Genomic DNA, 25,732 nt, shown 5'->3' with positions numbered 1-25,732 from the left:
GTTTTTTTGGAGGGCATAATTTTATAATCCAAGTAAACTATTACTTTGAGTTGCTCATTAATAACGTAAAAATTACGTTGGTTGAATAGAAACAAACAAATCATCACCAATAAGACAAAAGTTATGTGGGTTATAAATATTTTATACTTTAGACATCCGTTACGTTGGTTGAATAGAAACAAACAAATCATCACCAATAAGACAAAAGTTATGTGGGTTATAAATATTTTATACTTTAGACATCCGTTGTTTTGGAGGGAATAAATTTATAATCCAAGTAAATTATTACTTTGAGTTGCTCATTAATAAGATAAAAGTTATGTTGGTTAAATAGAAACAAACAAATCATCACTAATATGACAAAATTTATATGTGTTACATAGAAACGAACGAATCATCTAAATTTCTATAATTGTATTTCTAGAATACATAATAAGTTAAATTTGTAAATTTAATTTTTAATTAATATATTATTTATAGATTTATATTTTTAATTACTATATAATTTATATTATTAAATATTTTTTTATTAATTTGTTAGTAAAATCAGTTCAGATTCAATTTAATTTAAGATATATTAAGAGAGATCAATTTTATTGAGATGTAAAAAAAAAATTAGAGTGAAATGGATTGATTTTTTTGGATGTAATTTTTTTAAAATGAAAATTTGAAAAAAGAATTTGATCTCACTCAATTCTCTTGAATGAGATAGATTTAGATTAATTTAATTTTATCTAAAAATTGACCAAATCTAATTTATTTTAACTAATAATAATATTAATAATATTTTTATTATTTAATTTAAAACCACCTCTAATAATAATAATAATTTTTCCTTATTTTGATTATTTCATTTAAAACTATTTTATTTTAAATTGAGTTTATTTTTATTTTGAAGCAAATAAAATATTAAAATGAATGTTCATTACAACATTCAGATATCTCACGGCAAATAAGTTTGGTAAAAAAAAACCATAACTGAAATTGAAAAAAGTCAAATTCCAGGCTTACTGATTGTGAATTTGGACCACCTACAGGATAAGTTAATGTCAGCCTGTATAAGCAATTAATGTAGGTAAGGAACCTGTAGCAAAAGGAAGAGCCGTTGTTTTATCATACGGACTCCGAGTATAATTATCGTAAGTTTCAATTCATTACTTTCGAGTAGTTTAACGAGGTTAGGAGTTGTCTATATGGAAATTCTGGTTATATTTAGAGAAAATCTGGCAAAGAATTTTGTAAATCTAAGTTATAGTTGTTAAACTTCAAAATTTTAGGTGTCTTCTATGTTTTTGATGGTGCTGAATCTATTTCCACCATCAAAAATAAGATTCAAACACTGACTCTACAAGATTTTTTAAAATTTTTCTGCCAATTCTAACCATTTTTAACTGTTTTTAACCATAAAAGCAATTCCTGGGACTCCTGCCATTACTTTTCTTTTCCCATTCCATTGCAACGATTTTCTTCGAAAAATTGGGCCACAATCGGTCCCTTTCGGCAACCACTTCCAGAAATTTTTACCATAATCTTTAAGAACATAGTCGGTGGCTCCATAATTACAAAGTTCCAATGGAATCTTGAAAAACATGGTGGCTGTATACATCAGCGTACAATAATTCTGACAGATCCAAACTATGATGACAAGCTTCAATTTATATAATAAAATCCAATCCAAGAGTGCAGATAGATTTAAACCCTTTTCTGTTTGTTCACTATCATCTATTGAGTGGCGTGGGATTATGGTATCCACAACAAAATGGCGAACGTTATGCGTTAGGTTAGATTACCAAGATATACTTCCAACGATCATCTGTCTGTAAGGTACTCAGCTTCCTAATGCTTCCTTGATTAGGTTTGTGGGATTTAATTAGACTTGATCATTGGCGTTAGATTAAATTCTAATCTATCAACATAGTGCTATAATCAGTTTTAAAAATTTTGGTTGGAATTTAACTATTTTTTTGGGCTATATTTTGATTTTTGTTATTTAAAATTGGTTTCCTATTATATATATAAATTCAACGCCCTTAAAAACTTTTTGAACATTTAGATTATAGAGATTTCACAATTCAAATTTGTGATTACAACAAAACCCTACCAAATTGTGAGCAAATTAAATCATACCCCAGAAAAAACCTTCAAAACTTACAAGAAATAGACTGTTACATCAAGATATTCTTTCAATGTGTTTCTTTACTGCCCAATGCTTTGATAATGTGTAAGCTATTGGCTTTAGATAAAGAACCTAGGAATTTATGTGTGAAAAGATAAATTAGTTTATTTGGGAATAGTTGCATAGATTTCTATCACATTAGTAATCTTGAAAATATGTATATGTTTGCATGCAAAGAAATAGCTTCTATGCATATAATGTTTTAGGGAAAAAAATATAAGTTTATATGCAAGAAAAATAGCTACCATATATTTGAGTTCTTAAAAAGAATACATGAAACTTTGCATACAAGAAGATAATGAATCCATAAAAAAGAAATGCAGGAAAACTTTGTTTATGAAAAGACAAAGAAACTAAGCCCAAGGGGCTTTGGATTGATGGTGAATGGGTGTTTACCTACCAAAAAAAAGACAAAGAAACTAATTTATTTCATTTAAAATATTACTAAAGTTATGTGCATGATTCTTATGCATTAAATTTCTAAAGAGAAAGATTAGACTTTTAAAGAGAATATGTACTTATGTGCATAGGAATAATGTCTATCATTTTGATCTTTGATCTATTAGAAAAAAAATATGTGAACTTGCATGATTCTTATGCATTAAATTTATAAAGAGAAAGATTAGACTTTTAAAGAAAATATGTACTTATGTGCATAGGAATAATGTCTATCATTTTGATCTTTGATCTATTAGAAAAAAAATATGTGAACTTATGTGCATGGGAAGCTCGAGATTGTGGAAATACATAAGTAACATAAGTAACTTTCTTCAAAGATTTCATATAAGGTTATGTGCATGGGAAGCTGGAGTTTTTGCATGGGAAGCTCGAGATTGTGGAAATACATAAGTAACTTTCGAGTCGTGTGGAAAGACATAAGTAACTTTCTTCAAAGATTTCATATAAGATTATGTGCATGGGAAGCTGGAGTTTGTGCATGGGAGTGTGGAAAGACATAAGTAACTTTCTTCAAATATTTCATATAAGGTTATGTGCATGGGAAGCTGGAGTTTTTGCATGGGAAGCTCGAGATTGTGGAAATACATAAGTAACTTTCAAGTCATGGAAAGACATAAGTAACTTTCTTCAAAGATTTCATATAAGATTATGTGCATGGGAAGCTGGAGTTTGTGCGTGGGAGTGTGGAAAGACATAAGTAACTTTCTTCAAATATTTCATATAAGGTTATGTGCATAGGAAGCTGGAGTTTTTGCATGGGAAGCTCGAGATTGTGGAAAGACATAAGTAACTTTCGAGTCGTGTGGAAAGACATAAGTAACTTTCTTAAATATAATCATCAATTTGACATTCTAATAAATTAATTAAATGTTATTAATGATGTGCAAAGTGAAATAAGCTCATAAGCTAGGTGAGATTCAAACTTGAGACTTGTTGTTGTGACACCACTTGTTAGACTCACCATTTATGTTAAACTAAAACATGTAGAAACCTATAAGAATGAGTCTCTCCTACAATCATCAAAATTAAGATCCACAAAAAGTGATTAGTTCATTTTACAAACACAATGAGAGCACCAAACCCAATGTCCAATATTTTTGTTGTTTAAAATATATTTTTTAATATAATAATATATTTAATACTTTGAAAATTTTCTAAAGTGCTCAAATTATATTGAATTGACATTTTACACTTGTACAATTCTAACCTCCCAAAATTGTAGTTCTTATAAATACCTAATAAATTTAAGACAAAATCAATTTGAAAAATATAAAAAAATTATACCATTGTATTAATTTTTTTATTACATGTTATATACATTTTTAGAATTTTAAATTTAAATTTTGTAAAATGAAAATTTGATAATAAAAATTATTTTAGTTTTTTTGAGGGAATAAATTTATATTCCAAGTAAACTTTTACTTTGAGTTGCTTATTAATAAGGTAAAAAATTTGTTGGTTAAATAGAAACAAACAAATCATCACTAATAAGACAAAAAGTCGTGTTTTTATATAAAAACAAATCAATTATTGAAATTTCTAGAATTGTATTTTACCCCTTTATTTTTTATTAAGATATTTAAATTTGAACTATCTAAAATGAAAATTTGATAATAAAAATTAATTTATATAAATATTTTATACATCAATATAAGAAGTGTTTTTTTGGAGGGAATAAATTTATAGTTGCTTATTAATAAGTTAAAAAATATGTTGGTTAAATAGAAACAAACAAATCATCACTAATCAGACAAAAGTTATATGGGTTATATAAAAACAAATCAATTATTTAAATTTCTAGAATTGTATTTTAACCATTTATTTTTTATTAAAATACATAATAAGTTAAATTCATAGATGAGTTAAATTTATATTTTTTATTAATTCATAGATGATCGTACGCTTTAATTCATTACTTTTCTTTTCCCATTCGATTGGAACGATTCTCTTTGAAGAGTTTGGCCGCAATCGGTCCCTCCAGCAACCACTTGGAAAAAATCTTACCAGAAACTTTACGAACATAGTTGGTGGGCCCAGGCATCACAATTACAAAGTTCCACTGGAATCTTGAAAAACATGTGGCTGTATACATCACCGTACAATAATTCTGACAGATCCAGACTGTGATGATAAACTTCTATTTATATAATAAAATCCAAGAGTGCAGATAGATCTAAACCCTTTTCTCTATGTTCACGGTCATCTGTTGACTGGCGTGGGATTATGGTATCCACAACAAAATGGGGAACGTTGGCGCTAGATTAGGTTACCAAGATATACTTCCAATGATCATCTGTAACGTACTCAGCTTCCTAATGCTTCCTTGATCAGGGTAGTGAGATTTAATTAGACTTTTGATTAGGGTTGTGAGATTTAATTAGACTTTACCATTGGTATTAGATTAGAATATCAAGATAGTGATCTAATTATTATAAGTTTTGGAAATTTTGATTGGAATTAGGCTAATTTGTTTTTGGCCAAATCTGGATTTTTGTTATTTAAAACTGATTTTTGATTATTTATATGGATTTAGTACCCTTAAAAACTTTGGAGCACTTGAATTATAGATAGTTTACAACTCAAATTTGTTATTCTACCAAATTATAAACAACTTAAACCATACCACAAAGAGTTTCCAAAACTTATAACAAATAGACTATTACATCACGATATATTTTCAATGTAAATTTCCTGACCACCCAATGCTTGATTAGGGTTGTGATCATCTGTAAATTAGCCAAGTGCCCAATGCTTGATTAGAGTTGTGGGATACACATACTAAATGCCCATGCTTGATTAGGGTTGTGGGACTAATCTTCAATGTAAGTTTCCTAACTACCCAATGCTTAATTGGGGTTGTGGGATACAATTACCAACTACCTATGCTTGATTAGGGTTGTGGGATTGATCTCATCCAATGGTGGGCTCTAGATCACCAAGATATATTTCCAGTTAACATTAGATAATTAGATTACTAATATATATTTTCAGTAATAATGTGCAAGGTACCTCGGTCCCTAGCTTGATTAAAGTTGTGGGATTTATCTAAACCAAATCATTGACATTAGCTTAGATTATCATGATATATTTCTAGTAATACATATAAGTACCCAGTTTCCTATATAGTTTGAGAATGGGGACAAGCTTTGCTTCAATGCCCTTCCATCCCTCTCTATTCATCGTTCTCATCGCCTCCTTCATTCCCTTGGTGGCATGCCAATTATACTGAGACGTCTTGCGGCCTTTCTCTGATCCTTTTTATTGACAATGGTCGAATGTTTGACACCATGTGAAGCGATTGTAATTTTAGATGTCATTTATCCATATACAATCGCAGTGTGCTAGCTATTACTTGGGATTCTTCTATGCTAGTTACGTGTTTTCTGGTTAGCACTCATATAGGTCCTCACGCTATGATATTGGAATCGCTATGTCATAGCTTTATGCCACTGATTGTTTTCCTGAGTTTCTGGGTCAGCATGGTTGTATAGCTACTTGCTGGGGTGGTTATATCTAGGTATTATTGCCATTCCTCGGGTGGAAGTATAGTAAGGCACACTGGATCATTTATATCTGTATAACACCCCATGCCAGGTCTAATGCGTATGGTATTTGTCTTTGACCATTTTTGGTTCACTCTGCTCTAATATCCGTCCTTGGACATAGGGCTTATACTCAGTTATTCTTGTTGGTTTCCATTCTTATTCTGCATATAGAATGCCCTTTTAGTACGTGGATGACCTTCTCTCCTTATTACAATCGGAAATCCTACACATTCTGATGATTCTCTGTATAGCAATATACATTCTTATTTTCATTTTTCGGACCCACAATCCCTCACCCTTTCGGCGTCCTAATGCCTATCTGGACTGAGATTCACACTCTTGTCTGTCCACAACATAACTAGGGGGAGGGATCTTGTCTGTGTCCTAAAAAAATTTATCCACTCTCGCAATGTTGGGTTAATTCTTTCATTATTTCTAGGCCTTGCAAGGCATTTGGTTTCTGGGTTTGTAACAGGCGATGGACTTGTTTGGGGTGTTGTTGTTGCAGTGAAGGAGTATAGCACTAGTCACCTATTCATCGCCTCTGGTTGGATGTTGTATCACTTGGAAGCTCTGCTATGGATATTGGTTCACTGGGGTGTATCAGATTATCCAGTGTCGGAATATCTAATTTGCAGTGGTATTTGAATTTTTTGTTGGTGGTTGTTCGGATCACACTCAATTAAGATGACTTTGGTCTGCATCTCACTTTATTCTTTAACATACGTTTTCTGACATACTGGATATTAGTGATTACATGCTATTGATCCGGATCGGAAATCCCATATTTTATTTCCATTCATCTGTATCTTTCCCTTTTCAGATTGAGATCCGACGACGTTATATCTCTTTTGACGGTATGTGGGTATTATGTTCCATGGGTTCTGATTACGAGTCTCCCGTTTTGAAGATCCCAAGACATTCCTGGACAAGATTTTCTGATGGATACACCTATTTCTGACCTACCACTCTGACGGGCTTTTAAGTCAGTTTTTAATTCATATTCTTATTATTCGTTCCCATCATATTTTGTTGCTTTGTGATACAATGAATCTGTTGGCGTCGGACACATCAACACATGAGGCCTACATTTGTGCCACGTTGGAAGCTGAATCGAATTATTGTCTATTTTCTGGGTCAGAGCGGGTAGGGGGTCCCAATGATCCGGACACTTGGCGCTCACTGAATGCCCCGATGCGCATACCAGGTGGTGGACACGCAGTTCCAGGATCTCATGGGGTATTACACGACGACAAAGGGCGACGATCTCGGCATCAACCACAATCTATCAAAATTACCACCCCGACGCCTATGCTCTGTTTCGGCCATGATGTTTTGATTGACTGAGTTAACAGTCTGCAGAAGAGGGCGCTTGTAGGCAAATGGAATTTCACTGAATTGAGTGAAGTTTAAATGCAGAGCTGGGTAGAAACTAAATGGAGGTCACTACTGGGTTACATGCTTACAGTGGTGCAGTTGTTGAGCGGTTGGTACAACTTCCATTTCCTTAGCCAAGACGATTTAACGAAAATTAAGGCCATTCCATGGATTAAAGGGAGGAGTTTCCTGGCTCTGCTTTCTTGGTATGTTGGTTTTAATCTCTTGAAGGAGACGCCAAAAAAACAAATGGGTCAAATTGCTTGGTTTTCCCGTTGAATTTTGGACTCGGCAAGTTTTCATAGACATTGCCAATGTAATTGGAAAGTTTGTTCATATTGACCCGCGATATTTGGGTGCACAAGATAAGAGAATTGCATAGATCCTGATCGAAAAGGAATACAACATTGGTTATTAAATATTATGTAAAAATAAAAAATTGATAATAAAAAATTTAAATTTAAATTATGTAAAAATAAAAATTCGATAATAAAAAATTATTTTATATAAATATTTTATACATCAATGTGAGAAGTTTCTTTTGGAGGGAATAAATTTATATTCCAAGTAAACTTTTACTTTGAGTTGCTTAATAAGGTAAAAAATATGTTGGTTAAATAGAAACAAACAAATCATCACTAATCAGACGAAAGTTATGTGGGTTATATAAAAAAAATCAATTATTTAAATTTCTAGAATTATATTTTAACAATTAAAATACAATTTATTTTTTTATTAAGATACATAATAAGTTAAATTCATAGATGAGTTAAATTTATATTTTTTATTAATTCATAAATGATCTTACGATTTAATTCATTACTTTTCTTTTCCCATTCGATTGGAACGATTCTCTTTGAAGAGTTTGGCCACAATCGGTCCCTCCAGCAACCACTTGGAAAAAATCTTACCAGAAACTTTACGAATATAGTTGGTGGGCGCAGGCACCACAATTACAAAGTTCCACGGAATCTTGAAAGCATGTGGCGGTATACATCACCGTACAATAATTCTGACAGATCCAAAGTAGGATGATAAACTTCTATTTATATAATAAAATCCAAGAGTGAAGATAGATCTAAACCCCTTTCTCTCTGTTCACGTTCATCTGTTGACTGGCGTGGGATTATGGTATCCACAACAAAATGGCGAACGTTGGCGTTCGATTAGGTTACCAAGATATACTTCCAATGATCATCTGTAACGTAGTTAGCTTTCTAATGATTCCTGGATTAGGGGGTGAGATATAATTAGACTTTTGATTAGGGTTGTGAGAGTTAATTCGACTTTACCATTGGCATTAGATTAGAATATCAAGCTAGCGATGTGATTATTATAAGTTTTGAAAATTTTGGTTGGAATTATGCTAATTTGTTTTAGGTCAAATCTCGATTTTTGTTATTTAAAATTGATTTTTGATTCTATATATGGATTTAGTACCCTTAAAAACTTTGGAGCACTTGAATTATAGAGAGTTTACAACTCAAACTTGTTATTCTGCTAAATTATAAACAAATTAAACTATACCCCAAATAGCTTCCAAAACTTATAACAAATTATTACATCACGATATATTTTCAATGTAAATTTCTTGACTACCCAATGCTTGATTAGGGTTGTGATCATTTGTAAATTAGCCAACTGCCCAATGCTTGATTAGAGTGGTGGGATACACTTACTAACTGGCCATGCTTGATTAGGGTTGTGGGATTGATCTTCAATGTAAGTTTCCTAACTATCTAATGCTTAATTGGGGTTGTGGGATACAATTATTAAGTGTCTATGCTTGATTAGGATTGTGGGATTGATCTCATCCAATGGTTGGCTCTAGATTACCAAGATATATTTCCAGTTGGCGTCAGATAATTACATTACTAATATATATTTTCAGTAATAATGTGCAAGGTACCTCGATCTCTAGCTTGATTAAAGTTGTGGGATTTATCTAGACCATATCATTGGCATTAGTTGTTGAAATGTGGCAACAAGAATATTCCAATTTAATTTGTTCTTGAATTAAATTGTGAATTAAAATCGAATTTAGTTTTAACAACTACTTGGAAATAATTTATCAATTCATTTCAAATTAATTAGTTGGAGAAATTCAAGTTAGAAGTCTTTCTAAAGTCATGCAAGAGTTATCCCTAAAATTTAGGAGATAAGAGTGAGTTATATTTGAGTTGTAATTAGTTAACTCAGTTTACTGATTTAAGTCTAGTTAAATTAGTTCCAAACTGTTTGAGGAACTAATGGTGAGTTACCAGTCAGTTGATGCATGCATGCACTCAACTAGTGTACTCCAGTTAACTGAAGATTCCCTCATCAGAAACTCATGCATGTCTATTCCGAGGAAGACCCAATTGAGCTAAATGTCAAGGACAGTGTATTATCAGTTGCATGTGTTTTCTTGTAAAGAAAACTCATTCATGCAGAAGGAATTATACCTTGAGGATTGCGTAGTTCTGACAGTGTGTGAGAGCAGTGTTCCACTTGGTGAGGTGAAGATCATCCAGTAGGAACAACATAAGGAAATAGGAGCTTGGAGGGCAGAGAAGAAGGCTTGAGAGAAGCCAGGATTGCCTGTGAGCTTCTGTGAGGATTGTACTAAGAGCTGGCTAACCGTGAGAGCTAAGGCTTTGTATAATTTCTATGTATTTCCACCTTGTATGATAATACAGAGAGTGGGGTTTTTCACTGAGGCTTTCCCAAAGTATTCTCATGTGTATTTTGCATTGATTCTTCTTCTTCTGGTTATATGCGTTCAGATCTATCTTTAAGCTTCCGCAAATTGATAGTAGAAGTAGGTTATAGTATTTTTCTTTGGTTATATTGCATTATCGAGTTAATCTAAAGTGAGAATTTCTGCATGGTCTCAGAGCGAGATTTGTAGAGAATTTGCAAAATTTCTACATTAGCATAGATTATCAGGATATATTTCCAGTAATATATATAAGTACCCAGTTTCCTATATAGTCTGAGAATGGAGACATGCTCTGCTTCAATGCCCTTCCATCCCTCTCTATTCGTCGTTCTCATTGCCTCCTTCATTCCCTTCGTGGCATGGAAATTATACTTAGATGTCTTGCGGCCTTTCTCTGATCTGTTTTATTGACAACGGTCGAATGTTTGACACCATGAGAAACGATTGTAATTTTAGATGTCATTTATCCATATACAATCACAGTGTTCTAACTATTACTTGGGATTCTTCTATGCTAGTTCGTGTTTTCTAGTTAGCGCTCATACAGGTCCTCACATTGTGATATTGGAATCGTTATGTCATAGATTTATATCACTGATTGTTTTCCTGAGTTTCCAGGTCAGCATGGTTGTATAGCTACTTGTTGGGGTGGTTATATCTGGGTATTATTTCCATGGCCGGGGTGGAAGTATAGTAAGGCACACTGGATCATTTATATCTGTATAATACCCCATGTTAGGTCTGACGCGAATGGTATTTTCCTTTGACCATTTTTGGTTCACTCTGCTCTGATATCCGTCCTTGGACGTGGGGCTTATACTTGGGTTATTATTGTTGGTTTTCATTCTTATTCTGCATATAGAATTCCCTTTTTGTACCTAGATGGCCTTCTCTCCTTATTACAATTGGAAATCTTGCACAGTGTGATGATTCTCTGTACAACAATATACAATCTTATTTGCATTTTGCGGACCCACAGTCCCTCAACCTTCCGGCATCCTAATGCCTATCTGGACTAAGATTCACACTCTTGTCTATCCACAACATAACTAGGGGGAGGGATCTTGTTTGCATCTTAAAAAAAATTATCCACTCTGGCAACGTTGGGTTAATTCTTTCATCATTTCTAGGCCTTGCAAGGCATTTGGTTTCCGGGTTTGTAACAGGTGGTGGACTTGTTTGTGGTGTTGTTTTTGCTATTGCTGTGAAGGAGTATGGCACTAGTCACCTATTCATTGCCTCTGGTTGGATGTTGTATCACTTGGAAGCTCTACTATGGATGTTGGTGCACTAGGGTGTATCGGATTATCCGGTATCAGAATATCTAATTTTCGTTGTATTCGAATTTTATGTTCATGGTTGTTCGGATCACACTCAATTGAGATGACTTGGGTCTGCATCTCACTTTATTCTCTGACATACGTTTTTTGACATACTAGATATTGGTGATTACGTGCTATTGATCTGGATCGGACATCCCATATTTTATTTCCATTCATGCGTATCATTGCCTTTTCGGATTGAGATCCGATGGTAGTATATCTCTTTTGGCGGTATGTGGGTATTATGTTCCGCGAGTTTTGATTATGAGTTTGGTATTTTGAAGATCCCAAGACAATCATGGGCGGGATTTTCTGATGGATACACCTATTTCTAACCTAGCGCTCTGACATGCTTTTAAGTCTGTTTTTAATTCATATTCTTATTATTCGCTCCCATCATATCTTGTTGCTTTGTGATACAATGAATCTGTTAGCGTCAGACACATCAGCACATGAGGCCTACATTCGTGCCATGTTGGAGGTTGAACCGAATTACTGCCTATTTTCTGGGTCAGAGTGGGTAGGGGGTCCCAATGATCCGGACACTTGGCGCTCGGTGGATGCCCAGATGCACATACCAAGTGGTGGACATGCAGTTCCGAGATCTCATGGGGTATTACGTGACTACAAAGGGCAACAATCTTAGCATCAACCAAAATCTATCAAATTACCACCCCAACGCCTATGCTTTATTTCAGCCATGATGTTTTGATTGACCAGGTTAACGGTCTGCAGAAGAGGGCGCGTGTAGGAAAATGGAATTTCATTGAATTGAGTGAAGTTGAAATGCGGAGCTGAGTAGAAACTAAATGGAGGTCATTACTGGGTTACATGCCTATGGTGGTGCAGTTGTTGAGTGGCTGGTACAACTTCCATCTCCTCAGCCAGGACGATTTAATGAAAATTAAGGCCATTCCATGGATTAAAGGGGGGAGTTTCCTGGCTCTGCATTCTTGGTATATTGGTTTTAATCCCTTGAAGGAGACGCCACAAAAAATATTAATTTGGGCCAAATTTTCCGGTTTCCCCATTGACTTTTGGACTCGGCAAGTTTAAATGGACATTGGCTATGCAATTTTAAAGTTTGTTTATGTCGACTCATGGTGTTTGGGTGCACAAGATAAGAGAATTGCATGGATCCTGATCAAAAAGGAATATAGAGGAGGATTCCCAGACCACATTAAACTACAATGGGAGGGCACCCACCTGGTGCAGCGGATGGATTTCTGGGGTGTACCTTTCCAGTGTCTTATCTGTCATCATATTGGCATCTTATGGCACAGTGTCCACGCAGATTGGGTGGTAGGCGTTTGGCACAAAGGTGGCATGGTTTCGGTTCAAAGGAGAATGCAAACACTCATTATGTAATACCTATGAATCAACATGGGGTGAAAAATCATTCGAGCGACGCACAATGTTCATCAGGTACTTCACTTTGTTCCTATCCCTTCCATTCCATTGATTTTCATTATGCGAAATGTGATGATTCTGCCCCTATTCTTGTTCCTTCATCCCCCGGACTCTAGAAGGTTCTAGTACTCCTATGGTTGATGACACCTCACCATCCCCGTTAGATAGGATTTCCCTCCCCTCTCATGTTGACTCACCTCTCCTGAATATCGTACCACCCCCTTCGATGACATATGCCACACCCTCCTCTTCACATGTTACGTACATCCCTACGCCGGCCCCCCCCCCCCCCCCTTATACGTGCCTCACATCCATCCCCGGTGACTAGGACCTGACCTACATTGCCCATTTCGCCCTTATATTCACCTACCAACTTGGTGGATAGTGACATAGATTTCCTACTCTAGAAGAAGACCTTGGACCTTTGAACCCTTACTATTCACAAGCCTCCTGGCTCATCATCTCCCCACATCAATTCTTCCTCGGCGGGAAATATCATCATCTGTCGTGAATGGAACCGAGATAGTAGACATTTCAGAGGATGCGCTCAGCCTCTTCCTTTTAGTTCATCTGAACCACATGCTCTCGTTGGCGTTCCTATCGCTTCAACTACCTCTCCTTGGGCCCTTAGAGCATAGTTTCCCGCACCTAAGTTAACACGAACTTCATCCTTTCTATGAATATCTGGGGTCTGGGGGCTACTCCAAAATATTTGGCCCTCAAGGAACTTTTTCTTTCATCTCGTCCCTATATCATCCTTCTACAAGAAACTATGCATTCAGGATCTTCAAGTGATAAAATATTTCAGGAAGATGCTCCTTGATTGGCATATGGCTGCCACAGATGTTGCAGGCCTCTCGGGGGGTTTGGTAGCTCTATGGGACCCATAATGGGTCAAAGTGAAGGCATATTCATGTTTTGCAGGCATTCTTCTTGCTGGTTATATCAGAGGTTTACAGGGTCGCATCCATATATTAAATGTATATGCCCCGTACAGAGACCGGAGCTCCTTTTGGAATAAATTGGTCGCATTAGAGATTTTGGGATTGGTTTCACTTGTCATTGCAAGGGACTTGAACTGTACCATTGGTCTGGATGAGGTATGGGGGAGATCCAGAAAAGTTGATGCTATGGCTGATCATATTAAAGATATTATTATCGACTTTAACCTTGTAGATATATGCCCTTCTATGATTGTTCCTACTTGGGACAATGGCAGATCAGGGGATGGATATGTGGTGAAAAGGCTGGATCATTTCCTTTTACATGAACAGTTAGTCGAGAGTCTTAGGTCTGTCCAATCAGATATTGTGAATAATTATATCTTGGACCATCGTCCCATTATCCTACACTGGAAGACCCAGATTTTAACAAACTTGTGTGAGAATTCTGGAATCGGGACAAGGTACAAGATATCTCTCCCATGAAGCATATTCTAGAAAAACTTTGGGCCTTAAGGTGGATGTTAAAGCATGGGAGAGGAGGAAACGAGGCCAATTGAAAAAAGAGCTAAATGTATTTGGTGGAGTTGGATGCCATGCGCCCTCAAATTCTTATGCATAATCCCTCTGCTGCTCTCAGGAATCATATACAATCTTTGGAACTTAAAAGGAAACAAATACTACAAATTAAAGAGACTACTTGACGCCTAAAGAGTAGGGCCATATGGATTCGGGAAGGGGATAGAAACACTAAATTCTTCCATAGATTTTCCAATCATAGAAGGAAGATCAATTCTATATGGGAGATTACTAATGCATAAGGGAACTGGTTTGAGACGCAACAAGATATTTGTAGAGCCGTAATACATCATTTTGAGAGGGATTACTATCGTAGGGATTTAGACAGTGCTGAGGACCAAATTTGGGGGGTGGATTTATATCCCTCTATGTTTGATGAGGATGCAAACACGGACCTATTCAAAGTGGTCTCGGGGGAGGAGATCTTGGGGGTGCTCAAATCTTTAAAGGGAGATAAGAGCCCACGTCCAGATGGGTGGACGATTGAACTTTTCACTCACTTCTTTGACATTTTTAAACAGGATCTTCTTAATATGGTGGAGGAATCGAGGACCAGGGGTTACATTCATCTGCATATAAATTCTACCTACATAGAACTGAGTTCAAAAAGGACATCCTCTGATTCTTTCTTGGATTATAGACCCATGTCACTTTGTAATCTTATATATAAGATTATTTGTAAAACTATTGCAACTAGGATTAAGCACACTCTGTCAAAGTACATATCTCCTGAGCAGTTTGGGTTCTTGCAGAACAGACAAATTCATGATGCAGTGGCTATTGCCCAGGAATGCATACATTCGATTCATACTAAAAAATTAAATTCTGCTATCATGAAGGTCGAACTCCAGAAGGCATATGAATGTATCCCCATAGGATGGTTCTCCACAAAATTGGTGTCCAGGCCAGGTGTGCTGAGTGGATCATGGCTTGCGTCACAAATGTTAGCTATGTTGTTGTTATTAATGGTTACCCCACTGATTTTTTCAGGGCAGGGCAGAGACTCATAAAAGGTTGCTCACTTTCGCCATTATTATTCATATTGGCAATGGATGGGCTCATCTTACACATCAAAAAAGCTGTGATAGAGGGTCGTTTTGATGCACTGGTCTTGGGCAGAGATATAAGGATTTCACATAGCTTTTTTGTTGACGATGTGCTCATCATGAGGATGATCAAAAGGTCTTCATGGTTGACTATATTTCATATCTTTGCAAAATTTGGGAATGCCACCAGACTTTACATGAACCTTCAGAAGTCTATCATACTACATGGCACGTGTGATCTAGGAGTTATTGCATACATACATAGACTTTTTGGGGTGGAAACTGATACATTGATGGGGGGTATGAAATACCTTGGTTATCATATTAAGCCCTATCATTATAAGGTTAATGACTGGATGTGGCTTGTGGACCGTTTTTATAAAAAGATCACTAGGTGGGAATTCATATGTTTATCTTTGGGCTGTCATATCACACTGACCCAATCAGTGATCACACAGTTGGGAGTACACTGGGCTCATTTATATTATCTCCCTCACACAATTATTAAGTATTTCAATCAAATTATGGCCAAATAGATCTGGTCTGCTGCGACCAACAATACCAAATTCCACATGGTTAAGCTGGATCATATTTCCTTTCCTAAACAACTGGGTGGCGGCTAGGGGATATTGAATCTACGGAGATTTGTATGGGAATACTGCAGAATTCATTATGGAGGGGATTATTTGGGGATGACATATGGGGAAATATCATGAGACATAAGTATCTAAAGGACCACAAGTTTCCTATTTGGATGCGCAAAGGGTGTATTGGGATCGCATCGGGCTCGACCATTTGGCTCAGTTTCAAAAAAAATAGTAAATGTTTTTTGTAGAACCTATGTTGGAGACTGGGTTCTAGGCATCGGATAATAATCAGACTGGATCATATACTTGGCACAGAAAGAGAAAGAAGTATATTATAAGGCCTTATACATTGTATCAATAGTCGTGGGATCTTCTTTTGGAACTAGGTCATTTCTAAATGGCAGGCTATATTCCAATATGGAACGAGTGTGGGAATTGGTCCTGGATGCGCAGATGGCATGAGAGTGGGAGCAGATTATAATAGGTATGAAATTAGTTGGTGTCTGTAGTGAGGCAGGAGGGGACCAAATTGCCTGGATATGCAAGATGAAGGAAGGTGGCATTGCGGTGGTTGATGTATATAATGCTCTTTGCTACCAGGAGGTACGCAACACTGAGGTATGTTGGTGCTACAAATTATGGAAAACTAAAATGCCTATTAAGATCATACTTTTTATTTGGTTGGTTTGGAAAAATACAAATCTAACATGGGAGAACCTTCAGAAGAGGAATTGGCAGGGGTCAGGGATTCGTATATTGTGCAGGAAAGAGTAGGAGGATAATGCCCATACTTTTCTAAAGTTCCCTATAACTGTACATATATGGAGTTATATTGCTAGCTTCATTGGTTTCACTTATAACCGATACGACAACATTATCGACTGCTTGAGTTGGTGGAGTAAAAAAAATCCCACATGGCAGAACATCCCACTTTCTTTTTTCTGGGAAATATGGGGATGACGCAATAAAATTATTTTTCAAAACTACAGGGATAATGATATGCAGGTGATGGATCGTATTATAAGATGGTATACTTTTGGAAAACAACATGACACCGGGTCTAAGAATATTATTAACAAAAAGACAGGCCCTGGGATTGAGTATCCAATCGATTTTTTTTATGGTGCGACACAAAGGAACAATTGTGGTTGTGGTTTTTGGATTGCTATATCAAAGGAGCAGGAATTCTGGGTCCATTGGGGTGCTGGCAGGGGCACGAATATGAAGGCTGAAGCGATGGCTCTATGGGGTCTTCTATGGTTCTCACACTATCTTAACATCTCTTCCATCCACATTTTTGGAGACTCTTGGATTATCATTGACCATGTAATGGGTTGCACAAAAGTATACCAACCATTGCTTCATGGCTGGCTCAAACAAATCGAGAATCTTTGGGCCTCATTTAGAAACTCTCTAAGATTGTGCATATTGGATGGTTGTTCAATCAAAATGTGGATCCCCTGTCTAAGAGGGGGCTACAAGATGCACTAGATGGGATGCATATAGAAATTACGCTGGGAGACAACATAGTAGATGTCGGGGTGCTTCCACTTCCACGATAGCATCCACTCTTTGGAGGAGAACACACCTAATATATTTTGTTTTCTTTTGATTTTTCCAGTGAGGGTTTTGACACTTTTTATATTGTTTTTCTCTTATGCATAGCATACTTTTCACGTAGACATATGGATGTTTTCAATTTAGATTAAAATGGATCAATGTTTGACGCAGTTATTTTTGTATATTTTTACCACTGGGTACATAGACACAAATTTAGAGAGATCTATATTGTGTCGACAAATAGGGATGGACTGTTACAATGACATTATCATAAAGATCTAAGATGGTATTGGCATTATATAATGCTTTATGTACTAAATTTTCATTGGATATATATAATGCTTTTTTCATACTGGAAAAGAAAAAAAGTACCTAGTTTCTTATTGCTTATTAGTATTGTAGGAATTATTTAAATCTAACTTTCACAAAATTAATTATAAAGATGCAGTTATCAAATTTCTTACAGATTCTATTATTTCAAATCACATTTTTGATACAAATTTTCCTCACAATATAATACAAAATTTTCTTATATTGAATCAAATTCAAACTCTACCTTAGTAACTGATTCAAATTCTCACAGGTCTTAGTCCCGAGAATGTGATCCAAAAATTAAATGGGAATTTAGTCTCATAAGTGTTGTGTTCTAATTCGAAACAAGATTATGTATGCTTCACAAGTCTTGTAATCTAACCCAAAACAAAAATATGTATGCCAAATAACTAAACCGATCTTGAAATCTAATCCGAAACAAAACTATGTATGCCTAATAACTACACTAACACGATTTCTTCCATTGAAAAAAAAAAAAAACCTGATTCAAATTCGATGGTATCCACCTTAGCCACTATCATATATATAGGAAGAACCCTTAAAAATACAGAGTCTTCATATTGCAACAGATTCTGGACCATAGTGAATATAACAAAATATGTATTAGGATTTAGGAAACAAAACTACTTTCATACATATCAATGTGGTGAATGTTAGAGTCATATCTGGCAACACCATCCACTGCATTTGAAAAAGAGACAGTCCTTCCAACCAGCAAAATGATATAAATATCTTTTACATTACAGTGCGAACATAGAAAGCCGCTGTAGGCATGATTCATGGCTCTCCCTCAGATTATTTGGAAGCGATTCACCCCGGAGGATGTGTGCGACACGAGAGACTCTGGTGCGAATGCCAGTCCAGTTATTCTGCGGGCGTTCTCTCTGCAACCGCAAGAGTAAATACAAATAGTATTGTGAAACTATAGTGCAAAGACCGGTGAAATTCCTGCATGGTGGAAAAAACAGTGTTAAGGGAATGAAAACAGGAGATAATTTGAAACAGAAAAAATGAATCCCAGCAATGGCAATATGCAACATGGTGGGATGCTGGAGGGTTTCATCTAAAATGTGTTGAACACCAATATATTTATTGAGGCTTCGCCTGATTCCTGCTGCGCTGCATTCAGCCCTGACAGTAAGGGTTCTTGACTCTGTAGCTAGATGCCGGACAGGTTTAAATGACTGATGGGAGCTTTTACCTACTTCTTCAAGCACAGGAAGGGCTTTGACTGGTTGACAGGAACTTCACTTACCATTTATTGTAACGTGCAGTGGCACAATCTCAACTTTTTGTGACGCGTGGCCATCGTGTTAGGCTGTCGATTGTCCTGAATTTCTCGTTGGCTAATGAGAATAAGACATACAGGAAGAATAGCAATAAAGTTATATTTAATTTTGCAGGAAAGAGTCGTCCGTAATTTCTCGTTGGCTAAAGAGTCGGTTTAGTAATGTGCTGGCACTATATGCCATTCATTACATGATGTATTTGGTTAAATCAGCTACAGTGGTATAGATTGTCTTTACCAAACGAATTAGCTACATATTATACTTATTAATGAATTGATAGTTACAAATCAGTCACATCTCCAATTTTTTTGATTTATCAAGTCAGTTCAACATATTATACTTATTAATGAATTGATAGTTACAAATCAGTCACATCTCCAATTTTTTTGATTTATCAAGTCAGTTCAATTATAGTTGTAGTCTAACCATTATGTTTTTTTACCCTGAAAGTTATGGAAATATTTTGAAAAAATCTAGCAGGGATTTTTGTAAATCCAAGTAAACGCTGTCAAATTTCATAATTTTAGGTGCCCTAGAAGTTTTTGATGGTGCTAAATACATTTCCAACATCAAAAACATGATTCGTAATTTTTTGTTATCTAAAGAGTAGATTATTAATGTGCTGGGCACTATATGCCATTCATTAGATAATGTATTTGGTTAATTCAGCGAGAGTGGTATAGATTGTCTTTACTTATTAATGAATTGATAGCTACATATTATACCTATTAATGAATTAATAGCTACATATCAGCCACATCTCCAGTTTTTTTGATATATTAAGCCAGTTCAATAATAGTCGTAGTCTAACGATTATGCTTTTTTGCCCTGAAAGTTATGGAAATTCCGGCTATATTTTGAAAAAATCCGGGAGATTTTTGTAAATTCAAGTAAAAGCTGTCAAACTTCATAATTTTAGGTGCCCTAGAGGTTTTTGATGGTGCTGAATCCATTTCCACCTTCAAAAACATGATTCAAACACCGCATCTATAAGATTTTTTGAAATTTTTTTGCCTCTATTCTGGCCACTTTTGGTGGTGCCGGCAATTCCTCTGCCTCCTTAGACAACTCCATAGTTATTTTGGAGCGCTTCTTTTCCTTCGATTTTGAAGAATAACAAATAGACTCTTTTTTTTGAAGTTCTAATAGACCTAGACTTTAATCATCATTATTATTATCATATTAATTACCTTAATTAATTTAAAATATAATTTATGAAAATAAATAAATAAATAAAAATATCCCTTTCACTAAATTAAAATAACATAACATGATTATATTATATAGTGTGCATATTTCAATTACAGAATCTAACTCCATCCGCATCAGGGACTTCTAATATCCATGAGCAAAGTGCTTTGACAATAAGAACTCCACTAATTAAATTAACCTTAAAACGGATATAAAACGTTACTTAAATTAATCTTAATCCCTTTATTAGTTTGTTAAGATAAAAATACACTAGGTGTCATTGTCATGTGAGTACCAATTCCTCTCCTAGTTGCAAGTTGCTCCCACTAAAAATATTTAAAATGGTAATGTTCCCCCACAATTCCTATGCGATTATCAATTTTCTACCTAATTGCAAATTGCTCAGAACAAAAACTATATGTAAGTGATAATTGTACCCTGTCCTAATTACAAATTTTTGAAAATATATCTATATATAAATGGGGAATATTGTTTTATTTTTTAATTTATAAAATAACTATATATAAAATGGTAATATTTTTTTATATAGAATGGTAATATTTTTTTATATATAAATTAATAATATTGTTTTATTTTTTAATTTATAAAATGATTATATAGTAATATATATATATATATATATATATATATATATATATATCTATATATATTTAAATCATATTTTTAATGTAAAAATAAATTTAACTTTTTCCAAAATATTAACGCATTTAAATTTTATATTTAATAATTTAAAATAACAGTTTTTTAAATAAAATAAATATAAAATGGTAATGCTCCCCAACACACATGCGAGTATCAATTCTCCACCTAATTGCAAATGGCTCAAAATAAAAAACCATATGTAAAATGATAATGTTCCCCTAGCCTAAAATGGTAATATTGTTTTATTTTTAATTGATATAATGACTATATATAAAATATAAAATAGTAATATTTGCATTTTGAAATCATATTTTTAATGTAAAAATAAATTTAGTTTTTTTCAAAATACTAACATTTGAATTTTATATTTAATAATTTAAAATAACATTTTTTTTAATTTCTAACTAAATTTCAATCAAAATAATTCAAAAATATAATTGAAAATAACACATTTGAATTTTGTATTTAATAATTTAAATAATATTTTTTTAATTTCTAATTAAATTTCAATCAAAAGAATTCAGAAAATATAATTGAAAATCACAAAAAATGATATCATTAAGTTACACTCTCTCTATATTAAAATTTAAAATGTCAATAATTTTTTTTGATTCCTTTAAAAAAAATTTGATTTAATTAACTAAAAAATTCGTGATATTCACTATTAAATTTTATTATTTTAAAATTTTAACTCAAATTTTATCAAATTTATAATAGATAAAATATTCATATAATTACTTCTTCTATGTACAACCATGCTTGAGCTCTCAATCTATAATCTCTCAGTACAAAATATGCTTTAATGATAAAGTCTTGACCAACTAAAAACACCCTAAAAACTAATAAAACATTCATATATTATAAAATTATTTTTTTCAATTAATTTAAAATTTATTAACCATAAAGTATTAATAAAAAAATCAAAGTTTATTTCATTTCACTTATTTAATAATTTCATTATTATTATTCATCAATCATTTTAAAAGAGTGTAAACTAATAGTTTGAGTTTTTAGTATTTTTTAATACTTTTGAATAAATTTTATTTAAAATTTGATGAAAAAAATATTAAAAGTATAAGTTTAAAAAGTATAATTATGACTTCTTTATTTTGGAATAGAGCTTCCAAAATTTCACTTTAAATATAATAGGGGTTTAATCTCCACTAATATTCTAGATTATTCATAGTAATATGCACAAATAAAAAGTTGAGATTTATCTCCAAAGTAATTATGCCATTTTTATCTTTTTATCAGATTGACTAATTAAAAAAAGTCATATAAGTTGTGAATTTTTGAGTATGTGATATTGATAATCAGTGGTATTGTAACAAAACCTATTTACAAATTAAGAATCTCCATAGCAAAGTGGGGTAAATTTTATTAAGAATCTCTGTGTTTTTTTAAATGTATAGATGTTTAACTTATATATTAATTATTTTTAGAATTAATAATAATAATAATAATAAATTTAAAATAAAGTTATAATTGCGCCAAGAAGCATTCTCTAGCCTAGTATGGTACAGATGTAATGTCGCTTTTTTAAATGTATAGATGTTTAACTTATATATTAATTATGTTTACAATTAATAATAATAATAATAATAATAAATTTAAAATAAAGTTATAACTGCCCCAAGAAGCATTCTCTAGCCTAGTATAGTAGAGATGTAATGTCTTATCTTGTTATACATTTTCACTGAGTCAAATTACATAAAAAACAAATTAATAATAAAAAGAAAACAAAAAATTAATAATTATAATTATAATTAATTAGTAATTAAATTAGCCTAATTCCATCTTAAGTCCAAATCTAATAAGTGCTAAGAGGGATCATCTCAAGAGATTTTATCCCTTGGAGTTAAGATGGGTTTTGGCTAATTTAGTTAATGTTTATGTCTTTTTCAATTTTAGCAACATGAGACATGTAACATCCACGTATCCAATACATTTAAACACTTAAATATTTTTTTTACTATATTTACCCTATCCTAAGCTCACGCATACCCTCATAGCAAATCTATGCATGTCTATTCAACATTATTAACATAGATATTTATTGTACATCTCCAAGATTATCTTGTAGCACGAAATTTGACATTCATTACATAACTAAAAAAGAATTTAATACATTCGTGGTACTAGCACTTTAAATGATGTATATCCATATCATGTGTAATGAGGGGTGGCTATCCAGCTCCAGGCTCTAGAGTTCTCGGGCACGACTTGGTGTTACCGCAAGCATTGATTTGTTGGCTCTAGATCGGATGGTTGGTTTTGATCTAAGGTTCCTTTCGGTAACCACTCGACCTAACCTCATATCCAGTTCTCCATTTTCATTACTCCTTTAGGAAGGGTTTCTCTCTGCAATTATTTTTGGCAATGGTGGCCCCTTAACCTTTTCTACACCTAATGTCACTAGAAATATTATTTTTCGAGAGTCCATTTTCATTTATCACCCCTCAAAGGCATTTACGTTCAGAAAAATCTATGACATGTAAATTGTGTTTTTGTTTCTTCCTTTATGACTCTGTGACTTCCCAGTTTCTTGTCAAGGTGTTTAAATTTACCTTGCTGCAATCATTGCAATTAGTGGTCCGTCGATCGGTCTCAATATCTAATCTAAAGGCTTGGTGTACTAGATTTCGTCGTGATGAGTAATCTTTAAGGCTACTTGTTACAAATCCATTTGGGCACATCAACCCTGACTTACAGATCAGTACTATTAGGGCCCATCAAACCCTAATTCAGTTGTTACATGCCCTAATGAAGTCAACCATCAGAATGCCTCCTTCCCAAGAGATTCCATGACTAAAACCATCCAAAAATTGCCTCTAAAAAGATCAGCACAGGAAGGCCTTTATCAGGGTGCACTGCAGTGTAGTCTAGTACACTACCAGGGTACATTGCAGCACACTTGAGCCCTCTTTGGCCCGTGTTGCACAAATTTGAGTGAAATATGCATTGGGATTTGGAATATTCTTATCCATAGGATGCCTCTAGAAGTTTTCCAAGGCTATCCACTCCTTTGGGCTCGAAATTGGATGAGGGAGGGAGTTAAGGAACATTAATCCCTTTATCCCTTCCTCCATGGAACTAATCCTAAGTTTGGGAGGGAATTCATTATCACCATTTATGGCATAACTTCCTTCATTCACCTATAAAAAGACCACTCATCTAAGTGATCAAGGGCTAGAAATCATTGAATTATAGGGAGATGTTGTTAGTATGAGACTTGAGTTGGTTTCAAGTATTGTAATGATGTCAAAACGTCTTGCTTGTTATGAGGAGAGGATGGGATTGAATTGGAGGAGTGACACTGAATCAAGCAAATTGGGTTGTAACTCTTCCTTTTATTAATAAAGTGTTCAAAGCTTTTTCCATATGTTTGTATTGTTCATTGATGCTTTCATATGTGTATTATGTACCTGATTCCATTCTATGTTTAATCAATAGATCATTATCATATGCTTTGATCGATTTTTGTCTTCTGTCTGTGTGCAGGTACTTTTCAAGCGGATTAAGTACGGAAAGGAGTGACAAAATTGGTCAAGGGAGATAAGGAGTAAGCGAAAGCTTTAGGTAGGCTTCTTTACTGTCTTATTTAATCTATTGGTTATAGAAAAAGTAGAGAATGCTTTGCATTGTTGTTCTAGACTTAGCTACTAGTCTAGGGGTTTAAGCGTTTATCTGTAGACACTAAAACTTCCCAAAACAAATTGGCGACTCCACTGGGGAGCGATTATCCATCTTAGTATCTTATCAGCCTCTTAAGACATTTCTACATACTATACTTGTGGTCGTTGATTGAATTTCAGTCTTATTTCATTGAAAATTGAGTCAAAACTATGTCAAATTGCCTTCAAAAATGGCTTACTATCACTAGCGCAGCCCAATGAAGGACACAGTGCGCTGCAATTCACTTCCTGCATAGAGCCAGTGCACTGAAGCGCACTGTCTCTCACTTGTAGCCTGCAGTGATCCCTTGAGGGTTAGTTTCCCATCTAGGAGCTGAAGTTTTTGCCAATTTTCTCCTATTTGAATGATTTGTTGAATGCCAATGATGTTTTGTCCCTGAAAATAGTTTTTCATCTCCTTAGCTGGCCCTACTTGGACTAGGATTGATAAACGTTTCTTATGTATTTACTTTGTCATTTTCAATCTATAGTCGAAAGTTAGTGTTTTGGTTGATTGATCTTTGTCGAAAGAAAGTGTCGTAAAATCGTCTCTTCCTTCGAAAATTGAATTGTTGTAAAGTCTTCATTCATGAAAGATCAATTGATTGATGGGTGCATATGGTTAGTCTTTTCGTTGAAAGTGTCGTAATTCCTCATTTCTTTTGAAATGAAAGTGTCATAAAGTCTTCCTTTCCTTGAAAAGAAATTGTTGCAAAATCGTCATTTTTATGAACAATGTTTATTGATTGATTGTGCATTAGTTTTCTTTTTTGTTCATTCACATTAAGGGAAATCGAAAAGAAATACATGCATGCTGCATTGAAAAAGTTTGTGTGTGTTGATAAGAATAGCTAGGGAAATTGCATTAGATGTGCTCTT

Source organism: Pinus tabuliformis, chromosome 1_2 (genome assembly GCF_031772625.1).
Source record: "Pinus tabuliformis cultivar Carrire ecotype Pingquan chromosome 1_2, CPIR1, whole genome shotgun sequence".
Classification (NCBI taxonomy): Eukaryota; Viridiplantae; Streptophyta; class Pinopsida; order Pinales; family Pinaceae; genus Pinus; species Pinus tabuliformis.
This window is presented reverse-complemented; position numbering follows the sequence as displayed.